Source organism: Thalassophryne amazonica, chromosome 3 (genome assembly GCF_902500255.1).
Source record: "Thalassophryne amazonica chromosome 3, fThaAma1.1, whole genome shotgun sequence".
Taxonomy (NCBI): Eukaryota; Metazoa; Chordata; class Actinopteri; order Batrachoidiformes; family Batrachoididae; genus Thalassophryne; species Thalassophryne amazonica.
The window spans coordinates 72,389,007-72,404,491 of record NC_047105.1 but is presented as its reverse complement, the minus strand read 5'-3'; the positions used below and the strand labels follow the sequence as shown (position 1 = coordinate 72,404,491).

The 15,485-nt window shown below is 41.1% G+C and overlaps 1 protein-coding gene across 1 annotated transcript in view; it reads right to left on the bottom strand.

Annotated features, from left to right (window-relative positions):
• The window catches only part of LOC117507030 (sodium channel protein type 8 subunit alpha-like), a 195,911-nt gene extending 180,643 nt beyond the window's left edge, over nucleotides 1-15,268 (bottom strand). Inside the window, 1 exon segment of the mRNA XM_034166715.1 lies at nucleotides 15,105-15,268. The gene's annotated coding sequence lies outside the window, so the exon portion shown is untranslated.
• Nucleotides 15,269-15,485: the final 217 nt, after the last annotated feature.

The following is a 15,485-nucleotide window of genomic DNA, read 5'->3' as shown; positions in this document are numbered from 1 at the left end:
TGACCCACTGCATAGGCCATACCATGTCTGGACAGGATGCCAGTCTATCTAAGGGCCACGTATAGACAGACAAACACAATCACAATATCCAGTTTATAATTCACCTAACCTGCATGTTTTTGTAAGTGTGAGGAAACCCAACCACCTGGAAGGAACCCATGTGAACAATGAAAAGAACATGCCAACTCCACACAGAACTGTCCTAATTGCTGTGAGCTAACAGTGCTAACCACGACACCACCATGCCACCGGGCTGAAATTTTGATAATTATATATATCTCTTCTTCAGTAAACCAGTGTTAGTCAATTATTTAATCATAAAAAAGGCAGAATAATGTTTCACTAGTGTGTTGCCCATGGGAATCCATGGGCGCTAGATTGGGTAATGTTTGTAAAATAGGTAGCTTTCATTTTTCAAGGGTGGTAATAAATTGTGCAAGGTTTCTAAAATGAGCTGGAATGATCTGTAAGTCCAGAAAGACCTCAACAGTTTTTAGAAGAAGAACTCCTATATTTCCTGTTAATTACATAATTTTTTGAATGTTAATTTACTGTCTTAATTATTTATAAATTGTTTAGGTACTTGTTATCATATACACACGCTATTATTATTTTTTATTTTTGCTTCTACTCTGTCATTTGATTTTTAAATGGACCACAATGGAAATAAGTGTTTTTACTTTTTTGTGTCATCCATGTATTTTTAGCACATCACACTTACTCATCACTCACTCATCTTCAACCACTTATCTGGGATCACGTCACGGGGCAACAGCTCCAGCAGGGGACCCCAGAATTCCCTTTCGCAGGCCTCATTGACCACCTCTGACTGGGGTATCCCGAGGCGTTCCCAGACTCCCAGTGTCGAGATATAATCTCTCCACCTAGTCCTGGGTCTGGTCTCCTCCCAGATGAACGTGCCTGGAACACCTCCCAAGGGAGGCGCCCAGTGGGCATCCTTGCCAGATCGCCGAACCACCTCAGCTAGCTCCTTTAAGGCGAAGGAGCAGCGGCTCTACTCCGAGCTCCCCACAAATGACCAAGCTTCTCACCCTATCTCTAATGGAGACATTAGACACCCTCCTAAGGAAGCCCAGTTTAACATATATTACAATTATATTATGTACTTACTAAATAAATTCACACATGCACACACACTCACACTTGTAATATAAAGATAATTTATCGCCCCTTGCTGGAATGGTGTGTTAGTTCAGAATGTAATTATCAATGTTAGCTAATATCTGTAGTTTATCTAAAAATATTAGCCTATTTCTATCAACGTTCTGTTTTGGCAGCGTTCATTCTTGACCAAAAATACATAAGCATACCAAACAGCAAAAGCCTGCCTCTGTTTGTCCGTGATCGAAGATACATGGCACTTAACTCACTCATGGTAAACAGCAACATGACACGTTACTAAATTGAATAACCAATTGAACTACAAAAAAAGACCTAAATCAATAACACTAATAACACTATTAAAGTAACATGAACCACAATAATATTTAAACCCCAAAAAACTGAACTCCCGTGATGCACTGCAGAACAACGTCCATTCTTTACTGATTTGAGAAATCGCTAATTTGTCAAAAAATATTTGTCCTATCAACTTTACATTTTCACAGCATCCATCCTTGACCCAAAATACATAAGCATACCAAACGGCAAATGTCAGCTCAATTTCAATTCAGTTTATAAAGTGCCAAATCACAACAAAAGTTGCCTCAAGGCGCCTCACACAGAACAGTTCAAAATAAAATTTTAAATAAGCGAGTAAATAAAAAAAAAATTAATACATAATTAAAAACAAGTAAAAGAATAAAACAGATAAAAATAAAATCTATTCATAAGAAAAATAATTAAAATATGTTTTAAGCCTTGACGTAAAAATGTCTATGGACTCTGCCTCACGGTCACAGGACGACTGTTCGACAGAGCGGGTGAACGATAAGAAAATCTCTTTGACCCGCAGACTTCTTCTTCACCCTGGGAACACACAATAGTCCTGCATCCTGCGACTGCAAAACCCAGGCTGGCACGTAGGGTTTCACCAAATCGGCCAGATATGAAGGCGCCAGTCCATGAACAACTTTATAGGTTAATAACAAGATGTTAAAATCTGCTCTTGCAGAGACAGGAAGCCAGTGTAAAGATGCCAGAATGGGTGTAATATGTTCAAACCTTCTGCTTCATGTCAAAAGTCTGGCAGGAGCATTCTGAACCAGCTGAAGAGCCCCAATGCTGGACTGTGGTAACCCTGAAAATAGGACATAACAACAATCCAATCTAGAAGAAAGAAAAACATGAATCAGGGTCTCAGCATCAGCCATAGACAGGATGGGGCAGACCCTCGCTATATTTCGCAGATGGAAAAAAGCAGTTCTGGTAATATCCCTAATATGGAGGTCAAAGGACAGCGTGGGATCAAAAATTACCCCAAGATTCCTCACTATGTAAGTATGATGTATGACACACGAACCCAGGCTGAGCGCCAGCTGGTCGAATTAATGCTGATGTCTCGCTGGAAGAAGAACCATCATTTCAGTCTTATCAGAGTTTAAAAGTAGGAAGTTACTAGACATCCATCTTCTCACTGATACAAGACAGTCCTCCAGAGATTTTATGGGAATGAGATTTCACGCAGTTATCAGCATGTACAACTGAGCATCATCAGCATAACAATGACAAGCAATCGCAACATGCTGCAGTATATGCCCAAGGGATGCTATGTAAAGGGAGAAAAGCAGGGGGCCTAAAATGGAACCCTGTGGAACCCAGAATCTCATGGCACTAAGGTTAGAGCTAGTGTTATTATACAAAACACATTGAGAACGACTGGACAAGTATGATGTCAACCACGCAAGGGCACTTCCAGTAATCCCAAAAAGATTCTCCAACCTATCGAGCAAAATATGATGAGCCACAGTATCAAACGTAGCACTAAGATGTAACAGCACCAAAGCTGTAGTGGTGTCCAACTCCACTATTTGCAGAAGGTCATTCACTACTTTAGTGAGCACTGTCTGATAGTGATGATAGAGTGATATTTTCCAAACGCAGACTGCAACAGCTCAAAAACATTATTCTCAGTGAGGTAGTCCACGAGCTGCCGTGAAACCACTTTTTCCAAAATTTTGGAACAGAATGATAGATTTGATATCAGCTAGTAATTTTTCAATACACTGGGATCAAGATTAGAGTTCTTAAGTAATGGTTTAATCACTGCAGATTTAAAACATTTAGGAACAGATCCAGAGGTTAATGACAGATTAATAATTTCCAGCACAGTCAGCCCAAGAGTGGGCCATAGATCCTTAAACAGTTTTGTTGGTATGGGATCAAATAAGCAGGTTGTGCTTTTTGTAGATGTCACGTGCTTCATCAGTGCCCCTAGCAAGATACCATCAAAATCTGTAAATCTAGGTAACACCACAGTGGTAGCATCCACCTCCATAGCAGGGTGCGGTGGTTGGACCAAGGCATGCTGAGATATGCTCAACCTAATATCATCAATTTTCTTCTCGAAATAGTCCAAGAAGTCCTGTGCTGAAAAAGGAGCGTGAATAACAGCTGGCCGTCCATGAATGAGAAATGCTACCATGTCAAACAAAAACTTTGAGTTATGTTTGTTTTTATTGATCAAATCAGAATACTAGGCCCACAGTAGCATGCTTACAATCTAAGACAGCATCACACTACGCAAGGTGGAACACATCTAATTTGGAACTATGCCATTTCCGTTCCAACCCTCTAGCCTTCTGCTTAAGGTCATGCAAGTAACTACTGAACCAATGTGACTGTGCCTTGGGAAAGTGTGGCCTTAAAAAGAGGAGGTGCAACCTTATCCAGTGTAGCCTTGAGTGCTGAATCCAAGCCATCCACAAGACTATCCACTGACTGAACATTCTCCAAACCTGAAGCCAAAATTTCAGGCAGTCTAACTTCGAGTTCAGTCATAGTTGAAGGTTTAATGCATCGCTGCAGTAGTAGACAAGGCTTTCGATCCACTAAAAGTGGCAACGTAAATGTAAACCTAATAAATGAGTAGTCAGAGACCACTGAGGCAAGAGGTAAAATGTTGCTGTTTGTGACAGCAAAGCCACGTGCGAGAACTAAATCCAGGATATTTCCAATAATGTGTGTCAAATCCTGAATGCATTACTGGAATCCTAACCCATCCACAAGTTCCATAAATGATTTGCAGAGGGGATCACAGGGCTTATTTATATGAATGTTAAAGTCACCAATAATCAAAATGTTGTCTACACTACAACCCCTGGCAAAAATTATGGAATCACCGGCCTCGGAGGATGTTCATTCAGTTGTTTAATTTTGTAGAAAAAAAGCAGATCACAGACATGACACAAAACTAAAGTAATTTCAAATGGCAACTTTCTGGCTTTAAGAAACACTATAAGAAATCAAGAAAAAAAAGATTGTGGCAGTCAGTAACGGTTACTTTTTTAGACCAAGCAGAGGAAAAAAATATGGAATCACTCAATTCTGAGGAAAAAATTATGGAATCACCCTGTAAATTTTCATCCCCAAAACTAACACCTGCATCATATCAGATCTGCTTGTTAGTCTGCATCTAAAAAGGAGTGATCACACCTTGGAGAGCTGTTGCACCAAGTGGACTGACATGAATCATGGCTCCAACACGAGAGATGTCAATTGAAACAAAGGAGAGGATTATCAAACTCTTAAAAGAGGGTAAATCATCACGCAATGTTGCAAAAGATGTTGGTTGTTCACAGTCAGCTGTGTCTAAACTCTGGACCAAATACAAACAACATGGGAAGGTTGTTAAAGGCAAACATACTGGTAGACCAAGGAAGACATCAAAGCGTCAAGACAGAAAACTTAAAGCAATATGTCTCAAAAATCGAAAAATGCACAACAAAACAAATGAGGAACGAATGGGAGAAAACTGGAGTCAACGTCTGTGACTGAACTGTAAGAAACCGCCTAAAGGAAATGGGATTTACATACAGAAAAGCTAAACAAAAGCCATCATTAACACCTAAACAGAAAAAAAACAAGGTTACAATGGGATAAGGAAAAGCAATCGTGGATTGTAGATGACTGGATGAAAGTCATATTCAGTGATGAATCTCGAATCTGCATTGGGCAAGGTGATGATGCTGGAACTTTTGTTTGGTGCCGTTCCAATGAGATTTATAAATATGACTGCCTGAAGAGAACATGTAAATTTCCACAGTCATTGATGATATGGGGCTGCATGTCAGGTTAAAAGGCACTGGGGAGATGGCTGTCATTACATCATCAATAAATGCACAAGTTTATGATGATATTTTGGACAACTGAAAGGCTGTTTGGGGATGATTAAATCATTTTTCAAGATGATAATGCATCTTGCCATAGAGCAAAAACTGTGAAAACATTCCTTGCAAAAAGACACATAGGGTCAATGTCATGGCATAGGGTCAATGTCAACGAGCAGATCTGATTTGATGCAGGTGTTAGTTTGGGGGATGAAAATTTACAGGGTGATTCCATAATTTATTCCTCAGAATTGAGTGATTCCATATTTTTTTTCCTCTGCTTGGTCTAAAAAAGTAACTGTTACTGACTGTCACAATCTTTTTTTCTTGATTTCTTATAGTCAATCAATCAATCAATCAATTTTTTTATATAGCGCCAAATCACAACAAACAGTTGCCCCAAGGCGCTTTATATTGTAAGGCAAGGCCATACAATAATTATGTCAAAACGACCCCCTGTGAGCAAGCACTTGGCTACAGTGGGAAGGAAAAACTCCCTTTTAACAGGAAGAAACCTCCAGCAGAACCAGGCTCAGGGAGGGGCAGTCTTCTGCTGGGACTGGTTGGGGCTGAGGGAGAGAACCAGGAAAAAGACATGCTGTGGAGGGGAGCAGAGATCGATCACTAATGATTAAATGCAGAGTGGTGCATACAGAGCAAAAAGAGAAAGAAACAGTGCATCATGGGAACCCCCCAGCAGTCTATGTCTATAGCAGCATAACTAAGGGATGGTTCAGGGTCACCTGATCCAGCCCTAACTATAAGCTTTAGCAAAAAGGAAAGTTTTAAGCCTAATCTTAAAAGTAGAGAGGTTGTCTGTCTCCCTGATCTGAATTGGGAGCTGGTTCCACAGGAGAGGAGCCTGAAAGCTGAAGGCTCTGCCTCCCATTCTACTCTTACAAACCCTAGGAACTACAAGTAAGCCTGCAGTCTGAGAGCGAAGCGCTCTATTGGGGTGATATGGTACTATGAGGTCCCTAAGATAAGATGGGACCTGATTATTCAAAACCTTCTAAGTAAGAAGAAGAATTTTAAATTCTATTCTAGAATTAACAGGAAGCCAATGAAGAGAGGCCAATATGGGTGAGATATGCTCTCTCCTTCTAGTCCCCGTCAGTACTCTAGCTGCAGCATTTTGAATTAACTGAAGGCTTTTTAGGGAACTTTTAGGACAACCTGATAATAATGAATTACAATAGTCCAGCCTAGAGGAAATAAATGCATGAATTAGTTTTTCAGCATCACTCTGAGACAAGACCTTTCTGATTTTAGAGATATTGCGTAAATGCAAAAAAGCAGTCCTACATATTTGTTTAATATGCGCTTTGAATGACATATCCTGATCAAAAATGACTCCAAGATTTCTCACAGTATTACTAGAGGTCAGGGTAATGCCATCCAGAGTAAGGATCTGGTTAGACACCATGTTTCTAAGATTTGTGGGGCCAAGTACAATAACTTCAGTTTTATCTGAGTTTAAAAGCAGGAAATTAGAGGTCATCCATGTCTTTATGTCTGTAAGACAATCCTGCAGTTTAGCTAATTGGTGTGTGTCCTCTGGCTTCATGGATAGATAAAGCTGGGTATCATCTGCGTAACAATGAAAATTTAAGCAATACCGTCTAATAATACTGCCTAAGGGAAGCATGTATAAAGTGAATAAAATTGGTCCTAGCACAGAACCTTGTGGAACTCCATAATTAACTTTAGTCTGTGAAGAAGATTCCCCATTTACATGAACAAATTGTAATCTATTAGACAAATATGATTCAAACCACCGCAGCGCAGTGCCTTTAATACCTATGGCATGCTCTAATCTCTGTAATAAAATTTTATGGTCAACAGTATCAAAAGCAGCACTGAGGTCTAACAGAACAAGCACAGAGATGAGTCCACTGTCCGAGGCCATAAGAAGATCATTTGTAACCTTCACTAATGCTGTTTCTGTACTATGATGAATTCTAAAACCTGACTGAAACTCTTCAAATAGACCATTCCTCTGCAGATGATCAGTTAGCTGTTTTACAACTACCCTTTCAAGAATTTTTGAGAGAAAAGGAAGGTTGGAGATTGGCCTATAATTAGCTAAGATAGCTGGGTCAAGTGATGGCTTTTTAAGTAATGGTTTAATTACTGCCACCTTAAAAACCTGTGGTACATAGCCAACTAACAAAGATAGATTGATCATATTTAAGATCGAAGCATTAAATAATGGTAGGGCTTCCTTGAGCAGCCTGGTAGGAATGGGGTCTAATAAACATGTTGATGGTTTGGATGAAGTAACTAATGAAAATAACTCAGACAGAACAATCGGAGAGAAAGAGTCTAACCAAATACCGGCATCACTGAAAGCAGCCAAAGATAACGATACGTCTTTGGGATGGTTATGAGTAATTTTTTCTCTAATAGTTAAAATTTTGTTAGCAAAGAAAGTCATGAAGTCATTACTAGTTAAAGTTAATGGAATACTCAGCTCAATAGAGCTCTGACTCTTTGTCAGCCTGGCTACAGTGCTGAAAAGAAACCTGGGGTTGTTCTTATTTTCTTCAATTAGTGATGAGTAGAAAGATGTCCTAGCTTTACGGAGGGCTTTTTTATAGAGCAACAGACTCTTTTTCCAGGCTAAGTGAAGATCTTCTAAATTAGTGAGACGCCATTTCCTCTCCAACTTACGGGTTATCTGCTTTAAGCTACGAGTTTGTGAGTTATACCACGGAGTCAGACACTTCTGATTTAAAGCTCTCTTTTTCAGAGGAGCTACAGCATCCAAAGTTGTCTTCAATGAGGATGTAAAACTATTGACGAGATACTCTATCTCCCTTACAGAGTTTAGGTAGCTACTCTGCACTGTGTTGGTATATGGCATTAGAGAACATAAAGAAGGAATCATATCCTTAAACCTAGTTACAGCGCTTTCTGAAAGACTTCTAGTGTAATGAAACTTATTCCCCACTGCTGGGTAGTCCATCAGAGTAAATGTAAATGTTATTAAGAAATGATCAGACAGAAGGGAGTTTTCAGGGAATACTGTTAAGTCTTCTATTTCCATACCATAAGTCAGAACAAGATCTAAGATATGATTAAAGTGGTGGGTGGGCTCATTTACGTTTTGAGCAAAGTCAATAGAGTCTAATAATAGATTAAATGCAGTGTTGAGGCTGTCATTCTCAGCATCTGTGTGGATGTTAAAATCGCCCACTATAATTATCTTATCTGAGCTAAGCACTAAGTCAGACAAAAGGTCTGAAAATTCACAGAGAAACTCACAGTAACGACCAGGTGGACGATAGATAATAACAAATAAAACTGGTTTTTGGGACTTCCAATTTGGATGGACAAGACTAAGAGACAAGCTTTCAAATGAATTAAAGCTCTGTCTGGGTTTTTGATTAATTAATAAGCTGGAATGGAAGATTGCTGCTAATCCTCCGCCCCGTGCTACGAGCATTCTGACAGTTAGTGTGACTTGGGGGTGTTGACTCATTTAAACTAACATATTCATCCTGCTGTAACCAGGTTTCTGTTAGGCAGAATAAATCAATATGTTGATCAATTATTATATCATTTACCAACAGGGACTTAGAAGAGAGAGACCTAATGTTTAATAGACCACATTTAACTGTTTTAGTCTGTGGTGCAGTTGAAGGTGCTATATTATTTTTTCTTTTTGAATTTTTATGCTTAAATAGATTTTTGCTGGTTATTGGTAGTCTGGGAGCAGGCACCGTCTCTACGGGGATGGGGTAATGAGGGGATGGCAGGGGGAGAGAAGCTGCAGAGAGGTGTGTAAGACTACAACTCTGCTTCCTGGTCCCAACCCTGGATAGTCATGGTTTGGAGGATTTAAGAAAATTGGCCAGATTTCTAGAAATGAGAGCTGCTCCATCCAAAGTGGGATGGATGCCGTCTCTCCTAACAAGACCAGGTTTTCCCCAGAAGCTTTGCCAATTATCTATGAAGCCCACCTCATTTTTTGGACACCACTCAGACAGCCAGCAATTCAAGGAGAACATGCGGCTAAACATGTCACTCCCGGTCCGATTGGGGAGGGGCCCAGAGAAAACTACAGAGTCCGACATTGTTTTTGCAAAGTTACACACCGATTTAATGTTAATTTTAGTGACCTCCGATTGGCGTAACCGGGTGTCATTACTGCCGACGTGAATTACAATCTTACCAAATTTACGCTTAGCCTTAGCCAGCAGTTTCAAATTTCCTTCAATGTCGCCTGCTCTGGCCCCCGGAAGACAATTGACTATGGTTGCTGGTGTTGCTAACTTCACATTTCTCAAAACAGAGTCGCCAATAACCAGAGTTTGATCCTCGGCGGGTGTGTCGTCGAGTGGGGAAAAACGGTTAGAGATGTGAACGGGTTGGCGGTGTACACGGGGCTTCTGTTTAGGGCTACGCTTCCTCCTCACAGTCACCCAGTCAGCCTGCTTTCCCGGCTGCTCGGGATCTGCCAGGGGGGAACTAACGGCGGCTAAGCTACCTTGGTCCGCACCGACTACAGGGGCCTGGCTAGCTGTAGAATTTTCCACGGTGCGGAGCCGAGTCTCCAATTCGCCCAGCCTGGCCTCCAAAGCTACGAATAACCTACACTTATTACAAGTACCGTTACTGCTAAAGGAGGCCGAGGAATAACTAAACATTTCACACCCAGAGCAGAAAAGTGCGGGAGAGACAGGAGAAGCCACCATGCTAAATCGGCTAAGAGCTAGTAGCTACGCTAAGCTAGCGGATTCCTAAAAGCACGCAAAGTGAATAATGTGTAAATAATTTAGAGGTGATTCAGCAGAAGGAGTGCTTTAGTTAAGGCACGTAAAGATTACACTGGGAAACAAATCGTAATCTAGATAACTTGATCAATCTAACTGCGCAGATTAAACAGGTAACAGATACAGAAAAACACCGCTGTGATCCGGAACAGGAAGTGATACAATACCGCAGTGAGAGCCATAGTGTTTCTTAAAGCCAGAAAGTTGCCATTTGAAATGACTTTAGTTTTGTGTCATGTCCGTGATCTGCTTTTTTTCTACAAAATTAAACAACTGAATGAACATCATCCGAGGCCAGTGATTCCATAATTTTTGCCAGGGGTTGTAGTTGACAAGTTAGAGATGAATGCACCAAATTCATCTAAGAATTCAGAGTACAGGCCAGGGGGCCTATATACAGCAACAAAATAATACGGCTGATTTTTATTCTTCTGACCTTGGCAATACATAGCATCATGGGCAGAGTGGACAATCAAACTCTCAAATGCATTATATTTCTGACCCCCAACAGCCAATAAGGTAAACCTAGATTTCTAAATAAAAGCAACACCCCCGCCTTGCTTCGCACCACGAGACGTGACTAAATGCATACGCCGGTGGGCAGACCTCATTCAGAGGAAGAACAGCTGTGGGTTTGAGCCATGTTTCACATAACCCAATCATATCCAAGTGATGATCCATAATTAGATCGTTAATCAACGGGGATTTCGACGTCAGTGATCTGATGTTAATGAGACCCAAACTGAAGACTTCTGTGGGGTTGACAGACTGACATCTTTGAACAGGCGTAAGTAGCTTAAAATCCACTCCATGTTTTCTATCCAGCACCTGGAGAGTGTCAGAAACCGCTGTTGTCACATCGGGACTACAAGTTCCAGAAGCGGCAGCGCTCCGATGACGTGAACGCCAAGCACCGATGCGCTCAGCTGACCAGATAACCAGCAGAGATGACCCAGTCCGATGGAATACAAACTTTCGCCGGGAGCCTCTGCGGACATAACAAGTTTGGCACAGCAAACCAAGCTCTCTGATAGCGAGGATATCCCAAGGGACATTATTGTTGTTCAGGCTCCGTAGCACAGCTGCAAAGTAGCTTAGCATTGCACTAGCCGAGGGAGTGACGTGTGGCGTTATGCAGTGCAAAAAAGGCACTAAAGAATCAGAAATGGTTAAAAACACACACTGAAACACCAAGAACCACGCCAAGTACATACCCAAAGAAAAAAAAATTACACTCAAGCCACTAAAAACCAAGTTACAAAAGAGAAAACCAGAGAAGCGGTGAACACACAATGCCAGCAACCTCTTTACCTTTCATTTCATTTGTCAACGGTCTCCTCGGTTTCACGGTGATCGAAGCCATACACAGCCATTTGGTATGGCTGTTTGGCATGTTTATGTATTTTGGGTCAAGGATGAACTCTGCCAAAATGGTATTTTGATTGGACTAATATTTTTGGAGAAATTACATATATTAACCAACAACAGTGAACAACGGACATTGATAATTACATTCTGGACTCACACGCCATTACAAATCATTATAGAAACTGCATAATTTATCACCACCCTTGAAAAATGTCAGCTACCTATTTTATAAACACTACCCAATCTAGAGCATGTGGATTCCCACAGGCAAACCCTAGTCATATTTAACTTTCTCTGTCTCATTATTCTATGACTGCACATGCAAAAACTCTCTTGCTTTAAGCAAATTATGGTCTGAAAATATGTCCCAGAAGTCCACATTTGGACCATCACTTGCTTTGCGACACAAACCTATTGAGTCAGTGTATACAATGCAACATATCCACACAATTTATGAGAGAACTACACCAAAACATCCCTATATAAAGGGGGGATGGGGCAGTGGCCAGCAGCAGCTCTTTTAAATTTAAAGTGACAGGCATGGACACAAGTCATTTCTTGAACATTTAAGTTGAAAAAAAAATGAAGCAACTTATTTTTACATTATTTGCACAGAACTCTATATTTTAGGTATTTTCATGAATCCATTGTCATTAGGCCTATTATTATTATGGAAATTTTAAAGTGCAAACATAACTTCTCCCCCTTTTCTCTATGGTCTGCTCAACCGTTTGGTAGAGGATATTGATATCTACTACATTCTATTGAAAAATGTGAGGCAGTTAAAGGGATAAATTCCTTGCATATACGGTGCGCCCAGAACGTATTCACAGGACTGCACTTTTTCCACATATTATGTTACAGCCTTATTCCAAAATGGATAAAATTCTCTCTTTTTCTCAAAATTCTACACACAATACCCCATAATAACAATGTGAAAAAAAATTTTTGTTTTGGTTTCTTTTTAGATTTTTGCAAATTTATTAAAAAAAAACCCCTCACATGTACAGAAAAATTCACAAACTTTGCCATGAAGCTTAAAACTGAGCTCAGATGCATCCTGTTTCCACTGATCATCCTTAAGAGGTTTCTACAGCTTAATTTGAGCCTAATCAATTAATTGGACATGATTTGGAAAGGCACACGCCTGTCTACATATAAGTTCCCACAGTTGACAGTGCATGTAAGAGCACAAACGAAGCATGAAGTCAAAAAAATTGTCTGTAGACCTCTGAGAAAGGATTGTCTTGAGGCACAAATCTGTGGAAGGGTACAGAAATATTTTTGCTGCTTTGAGGGTCCCAATGAACACAGTGGCCTCTATCATCTGTAAATGGAAGCTGTTCGGCTCCACCATGACTATTCCTAGAGCTGGCCACCCGTCTAGCCACCCGTCTAAACTAAGAAGAACCTTCCAGCAACCATCTCCTCAGCAATCCCCCAATCAGGCCTGTACGGTAGGAGTAGCCAGATGGAAGCCACTCCTTTGTCAAAAGGCATCTAAAGGACTCTCACACCATGAGAAACAAAATTCTCTGGTTTGATGAGATAAAGATTGAACTCTTTGGTGTGAATGTCACGCATCATATTTGGAGGAAACCAGGCACCATCCCTGCAGTGAAGCATGGTGATGGCCGCATCATGCTGTGAGGATTTTTTCAGCCGCAGGAACTGGGAGACTAGTCAGGATTGAGGAAAAGATGCAGCAATGTAGAGACACCGTGGTTGAAAACCTGCTCCACAGCGCTCTTGACCTCAGACTGGGGCAACGGTTCATCCTTCAGCAGGACAATGACCCTAAGCACACAGCCATGATATCAAAGAAGTCATTTCAGGACAACTCTGTGAATGTCCTTGAGTGGCCCAGCCAGAGCCCAGACCTGAATCCAATTGAACATCTCTGGAGAGATCTGAAAATGTCTGTGCACGGACGCTTCCCATCCAACCTGATGGAGCTCGAGAGGTGCTGCAAAGAGGAATGGGCAAAACTGCCCAAAGACAGGTGCACTAAGCTTGTGGCATCACATTCAAGAAGACTTGAGGCTATAATTATGCAGGGATGGCGGTCAAGTGATTAGTGCACTTGGTTTCAGTGCAGATGGTTTCTGGTTCAAACACCACCCCTGCCACATTTCTCCAAGTAATGTGGAGTTGCATCAGGAAGGGCATCCAGCATAAAACTTGTGCAAATTCAACATGCAGATCTGCCTCGGATTTGCTATGGCGACCCCAAGTGCAAACAAAGGAGCAGTGAAGTGACTTACTTGAGGCTGTAATTGCTGCCAAAAGTGCATCAACAAAGCATTGAGCAAAGGGTGTGAATACATGTGAAAACTTTTTCATGTTGTCATTATGGGGTGTTGTGAGTAGAATTTTGAGGGGAAAAATTAATTTACTCCATTTTGTAATAACGCTGTAACATAAAATGTGGAAAAAAGTGAAGCGCTGTGAAAACTTTCTGGATGTACTATAACATCAGTACATGATGGGGAGAAAAGTCACATTTTAAGACCATATTTGAGGTTTCTCACACAAAAACTCCAAATCTTTAAACTGTCCACAGCCCCCCACCCCCACCAATACTCATGACTTAATTATTTAACCAATTTTGGTATAGGCTAAAGTTGTGTAATCGTGTATGCTATAGAGTGACAATATAATGTATAATAAGCCATTTTAGAACATCTTGTCTTCAAAGAAATGACAAGGGATTAGAATGAAAGTAAGGGCACATTATATAGGCTACTGCAGTAAAACATAATACCATGTTTGATGATGTAGGCCATCAGCCCCATTCATATTACCTAAAAAGACTGATTGCCTGAGAGTGATCTGGGGCCTGTTCTTCAGTAAACCACAGTTTCTGTTTACTGAGGTCCTCCAGCGTCCTGTAAGACCAAGGCCTAAAATACTGCAGTGTGGTTTATTGCTGCTATTGGGTCTAACTTATAGCAGGCCAGTGGAAAGCACAAACCATGGCTTGCATCTGCATCAGCACAACACAATTTATTTCACCAGTACAAGCAAAAAGTAAAAAAAAGAGATAGGGAGAAAAACCCTGAATAAATAAAACATCCATCCAGAGACTCTGTGGCAATGCAGGTCTACAGAATAAGAAAACAATGCGGGATTAGAACATTTAAAGTGAGATAAATAAACAGCAGCATAGGATGAGGGGATGTGCCAAATTAATAGATGGACCTCTCTCCTCATCTAAGACAGGCTCCAGAGAGACTGGAGGGGGAGGTAGGGGAGGAGTAAAAACTATGATGGCACAGAGAGAAAAGTGCTGCGGAAAATTAGTATTTGACAAAACGACGCAGAAAGAAAAGGAGAGAAGTTTGACGGCACTTCATGAATGCGGATGTTTTCACATTCCGACAAACTGAAATGTCACTCAGCGGCAGGCCAGCACCCCCAAAAAATAAATAACCACCTACCTCAGCGCCTTATAAACAGGCACCTTAAACCTGATGCAATTTAATTTTATTTTATTTATTTATTTATTTATTTATTGGGGGGGGGGGGGGGCGGAAAAGATGGTGAGACTAAGGAGGAGAGAGGAGCCGCTCTGCGGCACTGAGACGCAGTCAGTCCGCAAAGTAGCGCCGCGCTTAATCCCGAGGGGAAAACACACACAACCGCGACAGACAACGGAGCGTCTACTTACTTTTTCTGGCATTAACAGAAATCCGGCGTGGTGTCAGTGAACTGCAGATGCGGAGGAAAAGTCGGGAGTAACTGCGGCTGTCGCCATATTGTTGCTGCTATCTCTCCCTCCTTCCGCGGCGCGCGCGACTTCCCTGCATAATTGATGACTCTCAGCAAATTGTTAGGGAGTGTCGCTAAATGCCCTGAGCGTCAATAACGAAGAAGAAACCGCAGCATCCCGAAGGTAAATAAATAAATAAATACAATAAAATACTGTCACTGCTTATAATCTGGTTTGCTGTTATTTACAGTTCCCTCCTATTATTTTTACATATGGTTATACAAACATATCCCTGGTTCTCAAGACCAGACACCTAAGTGGCTCTACTCTACGCTTTTC